Source organism: Bombina bombina, chromosome 2, assembly GCF_027579735.1.
Source record: "Bombina bombina isolate aBomBom1 chromosome 2, aBomBom1.pri, whole genome shotgun sequence".
NCBI classification, from domain to species: Eukaryota; Metazoa; Chordata; class Amphibia; order Anura; family Bombinatoridae; genus Bombina; species Bombina bombina.
The window spans coordinates 253,834,544-253,848,638 of NC_069500.1; the positions used below are offsets into that span (position 1 = coordinate 253,834,544).

The 14,095-nt window shown below is 36.8% G+C and overlaps 1 protein-coding gene across 1 annotated transcript in view; it reads left to right on the top strand.

Annotated features, from left to right (window-relative positions):
• Positions 1-434: 434 nt before the first annotated feature.
• Positions 435-14,095, top strand: part of PPIP5K2 (diphosphoinositol pentakisphosphate kinase 2) — a 466,186-nt gene continuing 452,525 nt past the window's right edge. Inside the window, 1 exon segment of the mRNA XM_053701522.1 lies at positions 435-517. The gene's annotated coding sequence lies outside the window, so the exon portion shown is untranslated.

The following is a 14,095-nucleotide window of genomic DNA, read 5'->3' on the forward strand; positions in this document are numbered from 1 at the left end:
AGGTGGGGGGTGTATTTATAGGCATTTTGAGGTTTGGGAAACTTTGCCCCACCTGGTAGGATTGTATATCCCATACGTCACTAGCTCATGGACTCTTGCCAATTACATGAAAGAAATAAAAACAAATTACATGCTTGAGTTATTAAAAATAATGTGCACAATTTGAATGCATGTTATTAAAATATCAAGTAAAGACACGTTAATCTGGATAATGTTTACAAATATTTTGAAATCACAATGTATGGTGATAAAATATCTGACAGAAAAGAACAAAACACAGTGAAATGCCAGCACATGCGTGGCGCTGAAGGAGTTACATTAATTCCGCAATTTCTCTCTGGCTTTGCATGTTGGGGTCTGTAGTTTTTTTCTGCCTATCTCCGCTTTCACGTCTCACTGTTTTACGATTTGAACTACAAGTCCCTGCTGCAAACCTGTCAGCCAATAGCAGTAAAGGTTCGGCTTCCTACACACTAAGCTATTGCACTGGCAGCATGGAATCAGGAAAGACAAGAAGGTAAGCGGGACATACATGAAAATGTAAACGGAACTGCGATATTTTAAATGGAGAAGTTTATCGCGTATACAGGCACCTATTCATCAATCAAATAATACTTATTGTTATATATATATCGTGTATGTGTTTGCACTGCACATTCTTCTAGCTATACAATGCTAATTGCACTGCAGTTGTGGGCTGTAAGCTTTAACAAATGACCATCCCTCCTACTGTTCTTTTCACTGAATCCTTTACAATTTGACCAGTTTATCGCCTTGTGAATGTTATAAAAGTACATAAATATAAATATAAATATATGGTGCTCTTGTCAATATAATAGATTACTGGGCTCGTACAACGGTTTCACTATAAACGTATCTGGGATAATAAAACCTCTTTTGGGACTATAATATTAAAATGAAAATGTGTAAATGTTTATGTACTGTACTTTATTAAAGTGCGTTGTTACCGTGGGTGCAGTTACTGTATATGGCCTTTGGCTAAAACTGTAAATATAAACCGTTTGTCGTACAGTTAATTGTGCTAAATAATGTTCCACTGCATTCTCTCACATTGATTTGGAATTCATTTTTACTGTTTATTGTTTTTAGTTTTTTAGCAATCGTTTGTATCAGACAATGTAAATTGTGTCAATAAATAACACATTTTTAATCTTAGGTTGGTGCTTTCACTTTTCTGCAATATTGTATGGGCCTAGCATCATCTGATGTTCTTTCTGTCATAGCAATTGACATAAGATTGAATAAAGTTCAGTGCAGCACTGTGCCTATTAATATCACAGCATTATTTTCTTATTTGAATTGTGTTACAGAGCTGCAATATTATGGCTGATGTCTTCAAGGACAGATCTATACTATGCCACCTGCAAAAAATGTGCTGAAAGTGAATTTGATATACTGGCATGTATGCTGTCTCTGGTGCCCAGGCATTTAAAGGAACAGTCAACACCAAAATTGTTATTGTTTAAAAAGATAGATAATGTCTTTACTAACCATTCCCTACCTTTTCACAACCAACATTGTTATATTAATATACTTTATAACCTCTAAATTTCTGCCTGTTTCTAAGCCAATACAGAGACTCTTATCACATGCTTTTTTTATTAGCTTTTCACAACAGGGGCATGCTAGTTCATGTGAGCCATATAGATGACATTGTGCTAATGCACGTGGGTTGTGGCAGACACTGCACTTATTGGATAAAATGCAAGTCAATAGATAATACATAAAAAGTCAGGTGATCAGGGGGCTGTCAGAAGATGCTTAAATTCAAGGTAATCACAGAGGTAAAAAATATATTAATATAACGATGTTGGTGATGCTAACCTGGGGAATGGGTAATAAAGGGATTATCTATCTTTTTAAACAATACAATATTTTGAGTTGACTATTTAAAGTAAGACCTGTTCTTTAAACCAGTGATTTTTAACCTTTTTTTTGCCGTGGCACACTTTTTTACATTAAAAAATCCTGTGGCACACCACCATCCCAAAATTTAAAAAAAAAATCACACATTGTAGCCTAATACAGCATATATATATATATATATATATATATATATATATATATATATATATATATATATATATACACATACACACAAACACACACATACCGTATGTATTGTGCTGTTATGCCATGCCTCCTACAAACTACCCCTGCACTGGGAGTAAAAAACAAGCAAAGTTTAAAAAATATGTCACACTGTTGTCAGTCTGCCATGGCACACCTGATGATCTCTCACGGCACACTGGTTGAAAAACACTGCTTTAAACCATGCCTGAGGGTTTTAAATCTTTTGTATAATCCTATTGTCTGCTGGCTGGTCTGGATGTTATGCTCAATGTGAGTCATGAAACTGGACATCGCAGCCTAATGATTCAGCAGATAATGCTGGCACATGGCAGCCTGATGAGCCTATAAACAATATGCTGCTACCTCTTTGTAGCATAATGACTTTCCAGATTTCTGCTTTTATTGCCATAAAGAAAAATATTTGTACTTCTTTCTAGAAGCAGTCTCCATACTTAAAGGGACAGTATACACTCATTTTCATATAACTGCATGTAATAGACACTACTATAAAGAATAAGATGCACAGATACTGATATAAAAATCCAGTATAAAATGGTTTAAAAACGTACTTAGAAGCTTTCAGTTTAGCTTAGTTGGAAAGCCCACTGCAAGTGGGAAATAAGACACTCCCCCTCCCCCTTCTTTTGCATATGAAAAGACCCTTTACACAAACAGGAGCAAGCTGGAGAAGGTAGCTGACGGTATTCAAATAAAACTTTGGGGCTTGGTTAGGAGTCTGAAAATCAGAGCAATGTTATTTAAAAATAAGCAAAATTATACAGTTTTTTTAAAAAAAAAAAAAAACAACTTTATGGGCTTTATAAATAGATCATCTACAAAACATTTATGCAAAGAAAAAAATGAGTGTATAATGGCCCTTTAAAAGTAGCAGAGTCTCAATAATAATAATAATATGTTTTATTATATTGTGTTCAGGGTAATCCGTGATTTTTATTTTTTATGTTTGCTAAAAATGTTGCAAATAAAATGAAAGGCTTGAAATCACTAGTATTATTTCATTGACACAGTAAAAGAATTAGATAAGAAACATTTACCGAACTCTAATTTTTATAAATAATACAAAGGATAAATTAATTTGCATGTAATTAAAGCAACTTGTGCTTCAGGATTTTTGAGTTTACATGGTGGTACAATGTTTTTGACTGCCAAATTGTGATAGACGTTGCCTGTGGTGTTGCTTATGTCATTGAGCTGGGGGGGGGGGGGGGGGGCGGGGCGGCATTGAACAGTCCTACAGAATATTCAGCTTACATTTTACAGGGGCTGGTTTTTCTAGTGTGTAATCAGTAGAAGAACCTGGAGCCAAGGTGTTTGCCTTCGTAAAATATGTTTTAGAAGAAAAGCCAAGTTTGTAAAAGGAGAAAAAGCAAACCTATTAAAATAAAAGGCTTGTTACTTGCACCATACTTTCATGCACTGCTATACTATGTACATTATTTGCTCTACATAAAGGCCAAAGATGCAGCCTCTGCAGTTAAATACCCAGATATGTGAACTTGCAAACATTTGCTCAAAATGCCTGATTAACACAGTTTGTTTTGTGCTTGGTCCAAAAAAAATATAACTGTATCCTGTTATTTTAAAATATTTATTTTTAATATTGTGGAGAAGCTAAAAATGCACATATGGTTAATTGTTTACCCTTTTTTTTTTGTAACAAAATCGAGTGTAAGTTTAGATTCTATACTTCAATACAGAACAATCGCAATAGTCATGTTTTGGGATTTTTTTTTAATATCAAATTATTTCGGTGTGAAAATGAATGGTTTTCTCATCCGGTGGCAGCAATTACATTCTTGTGAAAAAATGCAGGATTGATGCCAATTGCTGAGGTTAAAATAAGGATCTTGTTTTATAGTTTTTTATGCTCAAAATGTTTCTTCCCCATGTATAGAAGAGCAACAAGCAATCATATGGTGCTTTTTTTTTATAGCATATCCAGCCTTAGAAATAAAATAATGACCCTTACTTTTTCATTGGGCCCAGGAACAAAACAGGTAATGTTTTAAGCCTAATGTTCCTTAATCATGTACTGTTATAACAGTGGGGGGGGGGGGCATTTTTTTTTTCACAAGGGGGCCATGCATTTACAAAGTATATATGAGAGTCAAAATAAGAGCAGACCTACATATTCTGCAGGAAAGTGTAGCCATCTTGATATTAAATTTATAGCCAATGCCAGTATTAAAGGAATATTTTGTAGAGGAGATGGGAATAATTGAGTCTGCACAACTTTTCTCTTTGTCGTCTATTGTCATTATTTGGAAGCCATTCTGGCATCCTGCAGGTGGCATATTAGCATTATTGCGTATGACGCAGCACATCAGACACTACAGACACCTTAATGGCCCTAATCAATAACCTATATTCTCTTATTTAGTCAGTATGACAATCCAACTTCAAAGACTGAGTAATCCCACCTACTGTGTAAGCAGGCGTATTTTATTTATATATTGATACTGCTGGGTAGGACAGGATATGACTCTTTAGAGATAAACATTTACAGGATATACAGAACAAGGTAACCCTGCTACTAGTAAAGACTACAAACAGGGCTGGTATGTTTAATTCAAAGGCAAATTATTACATTTCCTTTAAAATATTTAGCCAAAGTTACTTTGTGGAAGTGTACAGGTGTAGGATGCCCTAAATGAAAAAGATATAAAAATGCAAAAAAAAAAAATCAGTCCTATTAAAGAGCACTATTTAAACCGATTTATTTATTTTATTTTTAATAAAAAGGTTAATATAAAGCTGTTTAAACTGAATGTGGAAACGCTGGGGAAAGAATACTCACTAGTTGATAAAACCAGTTTGTTCTGCTCTGTTGGTGGATATAGTGAGTTACTCCGCAACCATAAAAGCTAAATTGTTTATTTTTTAGTATATGGAACATAAAACTAGACTTATCTCATTGTTATTTTACATTCACAAATACTTGTACTAAGTCTCAGCCTCCAAGCTTAAATACTACATGTAACTCCGAAAACACAAAATAAAATGTTGTGCATAGGGTGAGTGATTGTGCACATGGTGTTGTGCTTCTGGTGTGTGTGCACAGGGTTACTAGTCACACACACATTTAGCGATAGCCAGTGGCACAGATAAGAAGCATATTTCATCATGGCAGCCATGTAAATACCCAAAGTGACACAGTCCCTCCCCGGTACTTCCCTCCTCCTGTCACACACTGCGCCCGGTGTTCCTTATAATGTCACACACATACCCAGGGTCTCTCACCTGTGTGTCCACCACTGCAATCTGGGGCAGCTGAATAACGTCAGCTCCCACAGTGTTAAAGGGACACAACCCAAATTTTTTATTTCATGATTTAGACAGAGCATACAATTTTAAGCAACTTTCTAGTTTACTCCTATTATCAAATTTCCTTTGTTCTCTTGCTATCTTTACTTAAAAAGCAGAAACGTGATGCATAGGAGCCAGCCCATTTTTGGTTGAGAACCTGGGTTATGCTTGCTTATTGGTGGGTAAAAGTAAGCCTCCGATAAGCAAGTGCTATCCATGGTGCTGAACCTAAAATGGGTTGGCTGCTAAGATTTACATTCCTGCTTTTAAAATAAAGATTGCAAGAGAACGAAGAAAAATTGATAATAGGAGTAAATTAGAAGGTTGCTTTAAATTCCATGCTCTATCTGAATAATGAAAGAAAAAAATTTGGGTTCAGTATCCCTTTAACCCCTTAACCCCTTAGTGACCAGAGCACTTTTCCATTTTCTGTCCGTTTGGGACCAAGGCTATTTTTACATTTCTGCGGTGTTTGTGTTTAGCTGAAATTTTCCTCTTCCTCACTTACTGTACCCACACATATTATATACCGTTTTTCTCGCGATTAAATGGACTTTCTAAAAATACCATTATTTTCATCATATCTTATCATTTACTATAAAAAAAATTATAAAATATGAGGAAACATGGAAAAAAAACACACTTTTTCTAACTTTGAACCCCAAAATCTGTTACATATCTACAACCACCAAAAAACACCCATGCTAAATAGTTTCTAAATTTTGTCCTGAGTTTAGAAATACCAAATGTTAACATGTTCTTTGCTTTTTTTTGTAACTTATAGGGCCATAAATACATTTTTTCAAAATTAGCGCTAGTTACATTGGGACACTGATATCTTTCAGGAATCCCTGAATATCCATTGACATGTATATATTTTTTTTTAGAAGACATCCCAAAGTATTGATCTAGGCCCATTTTGGTATATTTCATGCCACCATTTCACCGCCAAATGCGATCAAATACAAAAAATCGTTCACTTTTTCACAAATTTTTTCACAAACTTTCAGTTTCTCACTGAAATTATTTACAAACTGCTTGTGCAATTATGGCATAAATGGTTGTAAATTATTCTCTGGGATCCCCTTTGTTCAGAAATATTAGACATATATGGCTTTGGCATTGCTTTTTGGTAATTAGAAGGCCGCTAAATGCCACTGCGCACCACACGTGTATTATGCCCAGCAGTGAAGGGGTTAATTAGGGAGCTTCTAGGGTTAATTTTAGCTTTAGTGTAGTAGACAACCTCAAGTATTGATCTAGGCCCATTTTGGTATATTTCATGCCACCATTTCACCGCCAAATGCGATCCAAATTAAAAAAAACATTACATTTTTCACAATTTTAGGTTTCTCACTGAAATCATTTACAAACAGCTTGTGCAATTATGGCACAAATGGTTGTAAATGCTTCTCTGGGATCCCCTTTGTTCATAAATAGCAGACATATATGACTTTGGCGTTGCTTTTTGGTAATTAGAATGCTGCTAAATGGCGCTGCGCATCACACGTGTATTATGGCTAGCATTGAAGGGGTTAATTAGGTAGCTTGTAGGGAGCTTGCAGGGTTAATTTTAGCTTTAGTGTAAAGATCAGCCTCCCACCTGAAACATCAGACCCCCTGATCCCTCCCAAACATCTCTCTTCCCTCCCCTACCCCACAAATGTCCCCGCCATCTTAAGTACTGGCAGAAACTCTGCCAGTACTAAAATAAAAGGAAAATGTGGGCTTTTTTGTGCATTTTTTTGTGTGCATATTTACATATGCTTCTGTGTAGGATCCCCCTTAGCCCCCAACCTCACTGATCCCCCACCAAACAGCTCTCTAACCCTCCCCCTCTGACTTAATGTGCGCCATCTTGGGTACTGGCAGCTGTCTGCCAGTACCCATTTTAGTGAATAATATGCTTTTTTTTTTATTAAAAAAATGTCCCTTTTCTGTAGTGTAGCTTCCCCCCCCCCAATACCAACCCCCCACCCCTTCCAGATCCCTTAGATGCTTTTGAAAAAATAAGTGTATTTAATTTTATTTGACATTTTACTTTTAACTTTTTTTTCTGTAGTGTAGCGGTTCCCACCCGCTCCCGCCCCGTGCACGCGCCCGCCCGCCACCCCCCGTGCACGTGCGCGCCCCCGAAGGCTCCGCCCCCGATCCGGGCCCCCCCTCCACCTTCCAGATCTCACCGATGGCCGCCCACCCGCCTCCCAAGTCGGCTCCCACCCACCAACGATACCGGCCATCGATGTCCGGTGCAGAGAGGGCCACAGAGTGGCTCTCTCTGCATCGGATGGCCAGAAAGTGTTATTGCAGGATGCCTCGATGTTGAGGCATCACTGCAATAACCGGAAAGCAGCTGGAAGCGAGCAGGATCGCTTCCAGCTGCTTTCCAGACTGAGGACGTGCAGGGTACGTCCTTGGTCGTTAACTGACATCCTTTAGAGGACGTACCCTGCACGTCCTCAGTTGTTAAGGGGTTAAGGACCACAGCACTTTTCCATTTTCTGTCCGTTTGGGACCAAGGCTATTTTTACATTTCTGTAGTGTTTGTGTTTAGCTGTAATTTTCCTCTTAATCATTTACTGTACCCACACATATTATATACCGTTTTTCTCGCCATTAAATGGACTTTCTAAAGATACCATTATTTTCATCATATCTTATAATTTACTATAAAAAAATTATAAAATATTAGGAAAAAATGGAAAAAAACACACTTTTTCTAACTTTGAACCCCAAAATCTGTTACACATCTACAACCACCAAAAAACACCCATGCTAAATAGTTTCTAAATTTTGTCCTGAGTTTAGAAATACCCAATGTTTACATGTTGTTTGCTTTTTTTTGCAAGTTATAGGGAAATAAATACAAGTAGCACTTTGCTATTTCCAAACCACTTTTTTTCAAAATTAGCGCTAGTTACATTGGGACACTGATATCTTTCAGGAATACCTGAATATCCCTTGACATGTATATATTTTTTTTTAGAAGACATCCCAAAGTATTGATCTAGGCCCATTTTAGTATATTTCATGCAACCATCTCACTACCAAATGCGATCAAATAAAAAAAATTGTTCACTTTTTCACAAATTGTTTCACAAACTTTAGGTTTCTCACTGAAATTATTTACAAACAACTTGTGCAATTATGGCATAAATGGTTGTAAATGCTTCTCTGGGATCCCCTTTGTCAGAAATAGCAGACATATATGGCTTTGGAATTGCTTTTCGGTATTTAGAAGGCCGCTAAATGCCACTGCGCACCACACGTGTATTATGCCCAGTATTGAAGGGGTTAATTAGGGAGCTTGTAGGGTTAATTTTAGCTTTAGTATAATGTAGTAGACAACCCAAAGTATTGATCTAGGTCCATTTTGGTATATTTCATGCCACCATTTCACCGCCAAATGCGAACAAATAAAAAAAAGCGTTACATTTTTCACAATTTTAGGTTTCTCACTGAAATTATTTACAAACAGCTTGTGCAATTATGGCATAAATTGTTGTAAAAGCTTCTCTGGGATCCCCTTTGTTCAGAAATAGCAGACATATATGGCTTTGGCTTTGCTTTTTGGTAATTAGAAGGCCGCTAAATGCCACTGCGCACCACACGTGTATAATGCCCAGCATTGAAGGGGTTAATTAGGGAGTTTGTAGGGAGCTTGTAGGGTTAATTTTAGCTTTAGTGTAGGTATCAACCTCCCACATGACACATCACACCCCCTGATCCCTCCCAAACAGCTCTCTTCCCTCCCCCACCCCACAATTGTCCCCACCATCTTAAGTACTGGCAGTAAGTCTGCCAGTACTAAAATAAGAGTTTTTTGGGGATTTAAAAAAAATAAATAAATAATAATGCTGCTCTGTAGGATCCCCCCCCAAACAGCTCTCTAACCCCCCTCTCTGCCTTATTATGCGCCATATTCGGTACTGGCAGCTGTCTGCCAGTACCCAGTTTGAAATCAAATGTTTTTTATCAAATTTTTTATTTTATTATTTTAAAACTACTATTTTCTGTAGTGTAGCTGCCCCCCCTCCCAGATCGTTAAAATGTATAATGTTCCCACCCTCTCTCCCACCAAGTACCACCTTACTTGTTGTTCCATAGTGTAGGGTTCCCACTCCCGCGCGCGCACACATGCTCACGTGCACGCGCGCACACTCGATCCCGCCCCCCTTCCCACCGATGGCCACCCACCCGCCTCCCTGGATCAGCTCCCACCCACCAACGAACATAGCCATTGATGGCCGATGCAGAGAGGGCCACAGGGTGGCTCTCTCTGCATCGGACGGCTAAAAAATGTTATAGCAGGATGCCTCAATATCGAGGCATCACTGCTATAACATGAAAGCAGTTGGAAGTGATCAGGATCGCTTCCACTGCTTTCAAAGACCAACGACGTACGGGGTACGTCCTTGGTCATTAACTGCATTTTTTTGCAGGACGTACCCCATACGTCGGTGGTCGTTAAGGGGTTAAAGACATCCTGTAGCTTGTTGATAATAGGGATAAGCGCCTCCATGTCCGGGCTTGCTAGAATGGGGGCTACCACTCACACCCGCTACACCACTATACCACTAAACAACCATACACCGGCCCACAGGCCCTTGCGGCAACCAGAGGTAGGACTGCGGGGAAACAGCTCTGTGCGTGCGTAAAGCGCATGGGCTATTGGGAAGTGTGGTTCTTTAGGATAGAATGAAAAAAAACAGCTTATGGATGAACATCTTTAATGTGGGTATCAATAGTACAAACAGAACAGCATTTCTCGATATCAGAATCGGGGCAGATTAAATAGAAGTTACCCTGAACAAAATTATTTTTTGAGGGGGTACAGCATTCCATTTGGGCGGGCATTGCCCCCCCCCTTGGAGCCGACCCTGGTTATAACTTCCATGCATTGGCCTTTTGCATATGGTCTACACTAAAAGATGAATGGCTTAAAGGGACATTATACGCTAGATTTTTCTTTGCATAAATGTTTTGTAGATCAATTTATATAGCTTTTGCTTTTTTTTTTTTTTTTTTAGTTTTGCTTAATTTTTAAATAACATTGCTCTGATTTTCAGACTCCTAACCAAGCCCCAAAGTTTTAGGAGAATACTGAGGTACTGTATATCTACTCCAGCTTGCTCCTGTTTTGTGTAAAGGGTCTTTTCATATGCAGAGGAAGGGGGAGTGTCTATAGAAACACTTTCAGTGGGTGTTTCAGTTAACCCTTTCAACAGAGCTAAACTGGGAGCTTCTAAGTAAGTTTTTAAACGGTTTTATACTGGATTTTTAGATCAGTATCTTTGCATATTCTTTATAGTAGTGTCTATTACATGAAAATTGGTGTATACTGCCCCTTTAAAGGGACAGGAAGATATGTTTTTAACTATCATCATAATTAAACCTCACTTTAAAGGGACAGTCTACCCTAGAATTTTTATTTTTTTAAAAGATAGATAATCCCTTTATTACCCATTCCCCAGTTTTGCATAACAAACACAATTATATTAATATACTTTTAAACTCTGTGATTATCTTGTATCTAAGCCTCTGCAAACTGCCCCTTTATTTCAGTTCTTTTAACAGACTTGCAGTTTAGCCAATCAGTGCCTGCTCCCAGATAACTTCACGTGCATGAGCACAGTGTTATCTATATGAAACACATGAACTAACATCCTCTAGTGGTGAAAAACTGTTAAAATGCATTCTGAAAAGAGGTGGCCTTCAAGGTCTAAGAAATTAGCATATTAACCTCATAGGTTAAGCTTTCAACTAAGAATACCAAGAGAACAAAGCAAAATTGGTGATAAAAGTAAATTGGAAAATAGTTTAAAATTACATGCCCTATCTGAATCATGAAAGTTTATTTTGGCCTAGACTGTCCCTTTTAATTAATCAATTTTTTGGAAACATAAAAATAAAACTTAATTTCACCTATTCTCTCTATATTTGTTATACTGCTCCTCTGCTGTAGGGAATAATATAAAACATATTAAAGTTTTTTTGAATACATTTCTAAAAAAAAAAAAAAAGTTAGGGACTTCATTATATGGAACTATTGTAATCCAACTGACTTCCAGAGAGCTCAATTTTAAAAAAGCTTGAAACCTAGTTAGAGACATAGCAGTATTTTTGCACCACAATTTGAATCACTTAGCCATACTTTTGACTCATTAAAAATAAATATATAAGTAAAACCCCAAATATTATTATAATCTGCACCACATGCAAGTGCTTTTCAGTGACCTTTATGTGCCTTTAACTGATTCATAACATTTACAGTTTTGTACTCCTGCCAAACCAGACCGATTTCAAGTCATTTTCATTATTTTAATACAAACACTTTAAACCTAAAATAAAACTAAAATCTAGAATGCATTGTACAGTTGCCACGAATGGTACATGGATTTAAAACTATCATTTAATTATATAATTGGCAACAGATTTTTGTGAAACATATCTCAAACGGCTACAAAGGTTCAAAAATAAATTTGAAATCCCTTATTTCAGATGTAAGAGAGGTATTTATTAAAATGTAACCTTTTAAAGGGACAGTCTACCTCAGATTTTTTTATTGTTTAAAAAGATAGATAATCCCTTTTATTAACCATTTCCCAGTTTTGCATAACTAATATGGTATTAATATACCTCTGTGATTACCTTGTATTTAAAGGGATACTAAACCCAATTTTTTTTCTTTCATGATTCAGATAGAGCATGAGATTTTAAGCAACTTTCTAATTTACTCCTATTATCAATTTTTCTTTGTTCTCATGCTATCTTGATTTGAAAAAGCAGTACTGTAAGCTTTAGAGCCAGCCCATTTTTTGTTCAGCATCTGGGTAGCACTTGCTGATTTGTGGCTAAATGTAGCAAACCAATTAGCAAGTGCTACCCAGGCGCTGAACTAAAAATGGGCTGGCTCCTAACCTTTCATTACTGCTTTTTCAAATCAAGATAACATGAGAACAAAGAAAAATGGATAATAGGAGTAAATTAGAAAGTTGCTTAAAATTGCATGCTCTATCTGAATCATGAAAGAAAAAAATTTGGGGTTAGTATCCCTTTAAGCATCTGCAGACTACCTCCTTATTTATGTTCTTTTGACAGACTTGCATTTTAACCAATCAGCGCTGACGCATAAATAACTCAATGAGAGTGAACATAATGTTATCTATATGGCACACATGAACTAGCGCCCTTTAGCTGTGAAACACTGTCAAAATGCATTCAGATAAGAGGCATCTTTTAAGGGCTTAGATATTAGTATTTGAGCCTACCTAGGTTTAGCTTTCAGCAAAGAATACCAAGAGAACAAAGCAAATTTGATGCTAAAAGTAAAGTGGAAAGTTGTTTAAAACTGCATGCCCTATCTGAATCATGAAAGTTTAATTTTGACTAGACTGTCCCCTTAAAGGGACAGTAAACCCAAAATGTTTCTTTCATGATTCAGAGAAAGCATGCAATTTTAAGCAACTTTTAAATTTACTCCTATTATCAGATTTTCTCCGTTCTCTTGCTATCTCTATTTGAAAAGGCAGGAATGAAAGCTTTACAGTCGGCCTATTTTTTGTCCAGTACCTTGGATAGGGCTTGCTGTTTGGTGCCTGCATTTAGCCATCCAATCAGCAAACACAACCCAGGTTCTATCTGAATCACAAAAGAAAAAAAATTGGGTTTAGTATCCCTTTAAGCATGAAAAACTATGACATTTTTATGCCAATGAGAAAAAAAAAAATTCCTTCTCATACTGCAGCAATATCACTCTAATTAATTTATCCTCGGTTCTGCTGCCTGTCTTATAATCAACTCATCTTATTTATCATATGCTATCCTGTTTGGAAAGCCCAACATTAGCTCTTACTCTGTAAAGTTATGTTTAAGGACAGTAAACGCCTTGTAAGTCCAATATCTCTCCAGTCTTCAAATAAGCTGGCATACTGGGTAACTTTGAAAATGTTAAAAATACATTATCATGTAGATTGCTGGAATTGTTTTTTAAAAGACAATTCCACCCACCAAAGGCCAATTGGGTACAGATATGGTGCATTGTTAGATTTGTGAAGCCTGAGTGTCCGCTCTTAGAATTGGTAATATTTTCAGACTTGCAAGAAATGGGGCCAGAATAAATAATAAAACGTATTGCACAGTTGTTTTATTTATCATGATTAAACATTTTTTTTTATTACAATCTCAAAATGTTTAGTGTCCATCAGTGTTCTCTCTAAGGCCAGTTTTGTGTGGGGCCCAGCAGTGAAACCGTTAATTAGGTAACCACACCCTGCAATTTAGATTTCTTATCCATACTCTCTGTCTTAACCTCTTCAACACAACCTAAAAAACTATCTTAATACAACTGATGTACGGTCTTGACTTGAAATAACATGAAACCCAATTTTTTTTTCTTTCATGATACAGAGGATACAATTTTGAACAAAATTCCAATTTATGTTTATTATCAAAGTTGCTATATTCTTATGTTTTTTTGTTGTTGAAGGAGCAGCAACTTACTACTGAGAGCTAGCTGAACACATCTCATGAGCAAGCCGTCCCCTGTAGTGCATTGCTGCTCCTTCATCCAAGAATACCAAGATAGGGCTGCATCTAACGATTATTTTCATAATCGATTAGTTGGTCGATTATTTTTTCGATTAATTGTTTTAAAAAACAAAACACTGTACAC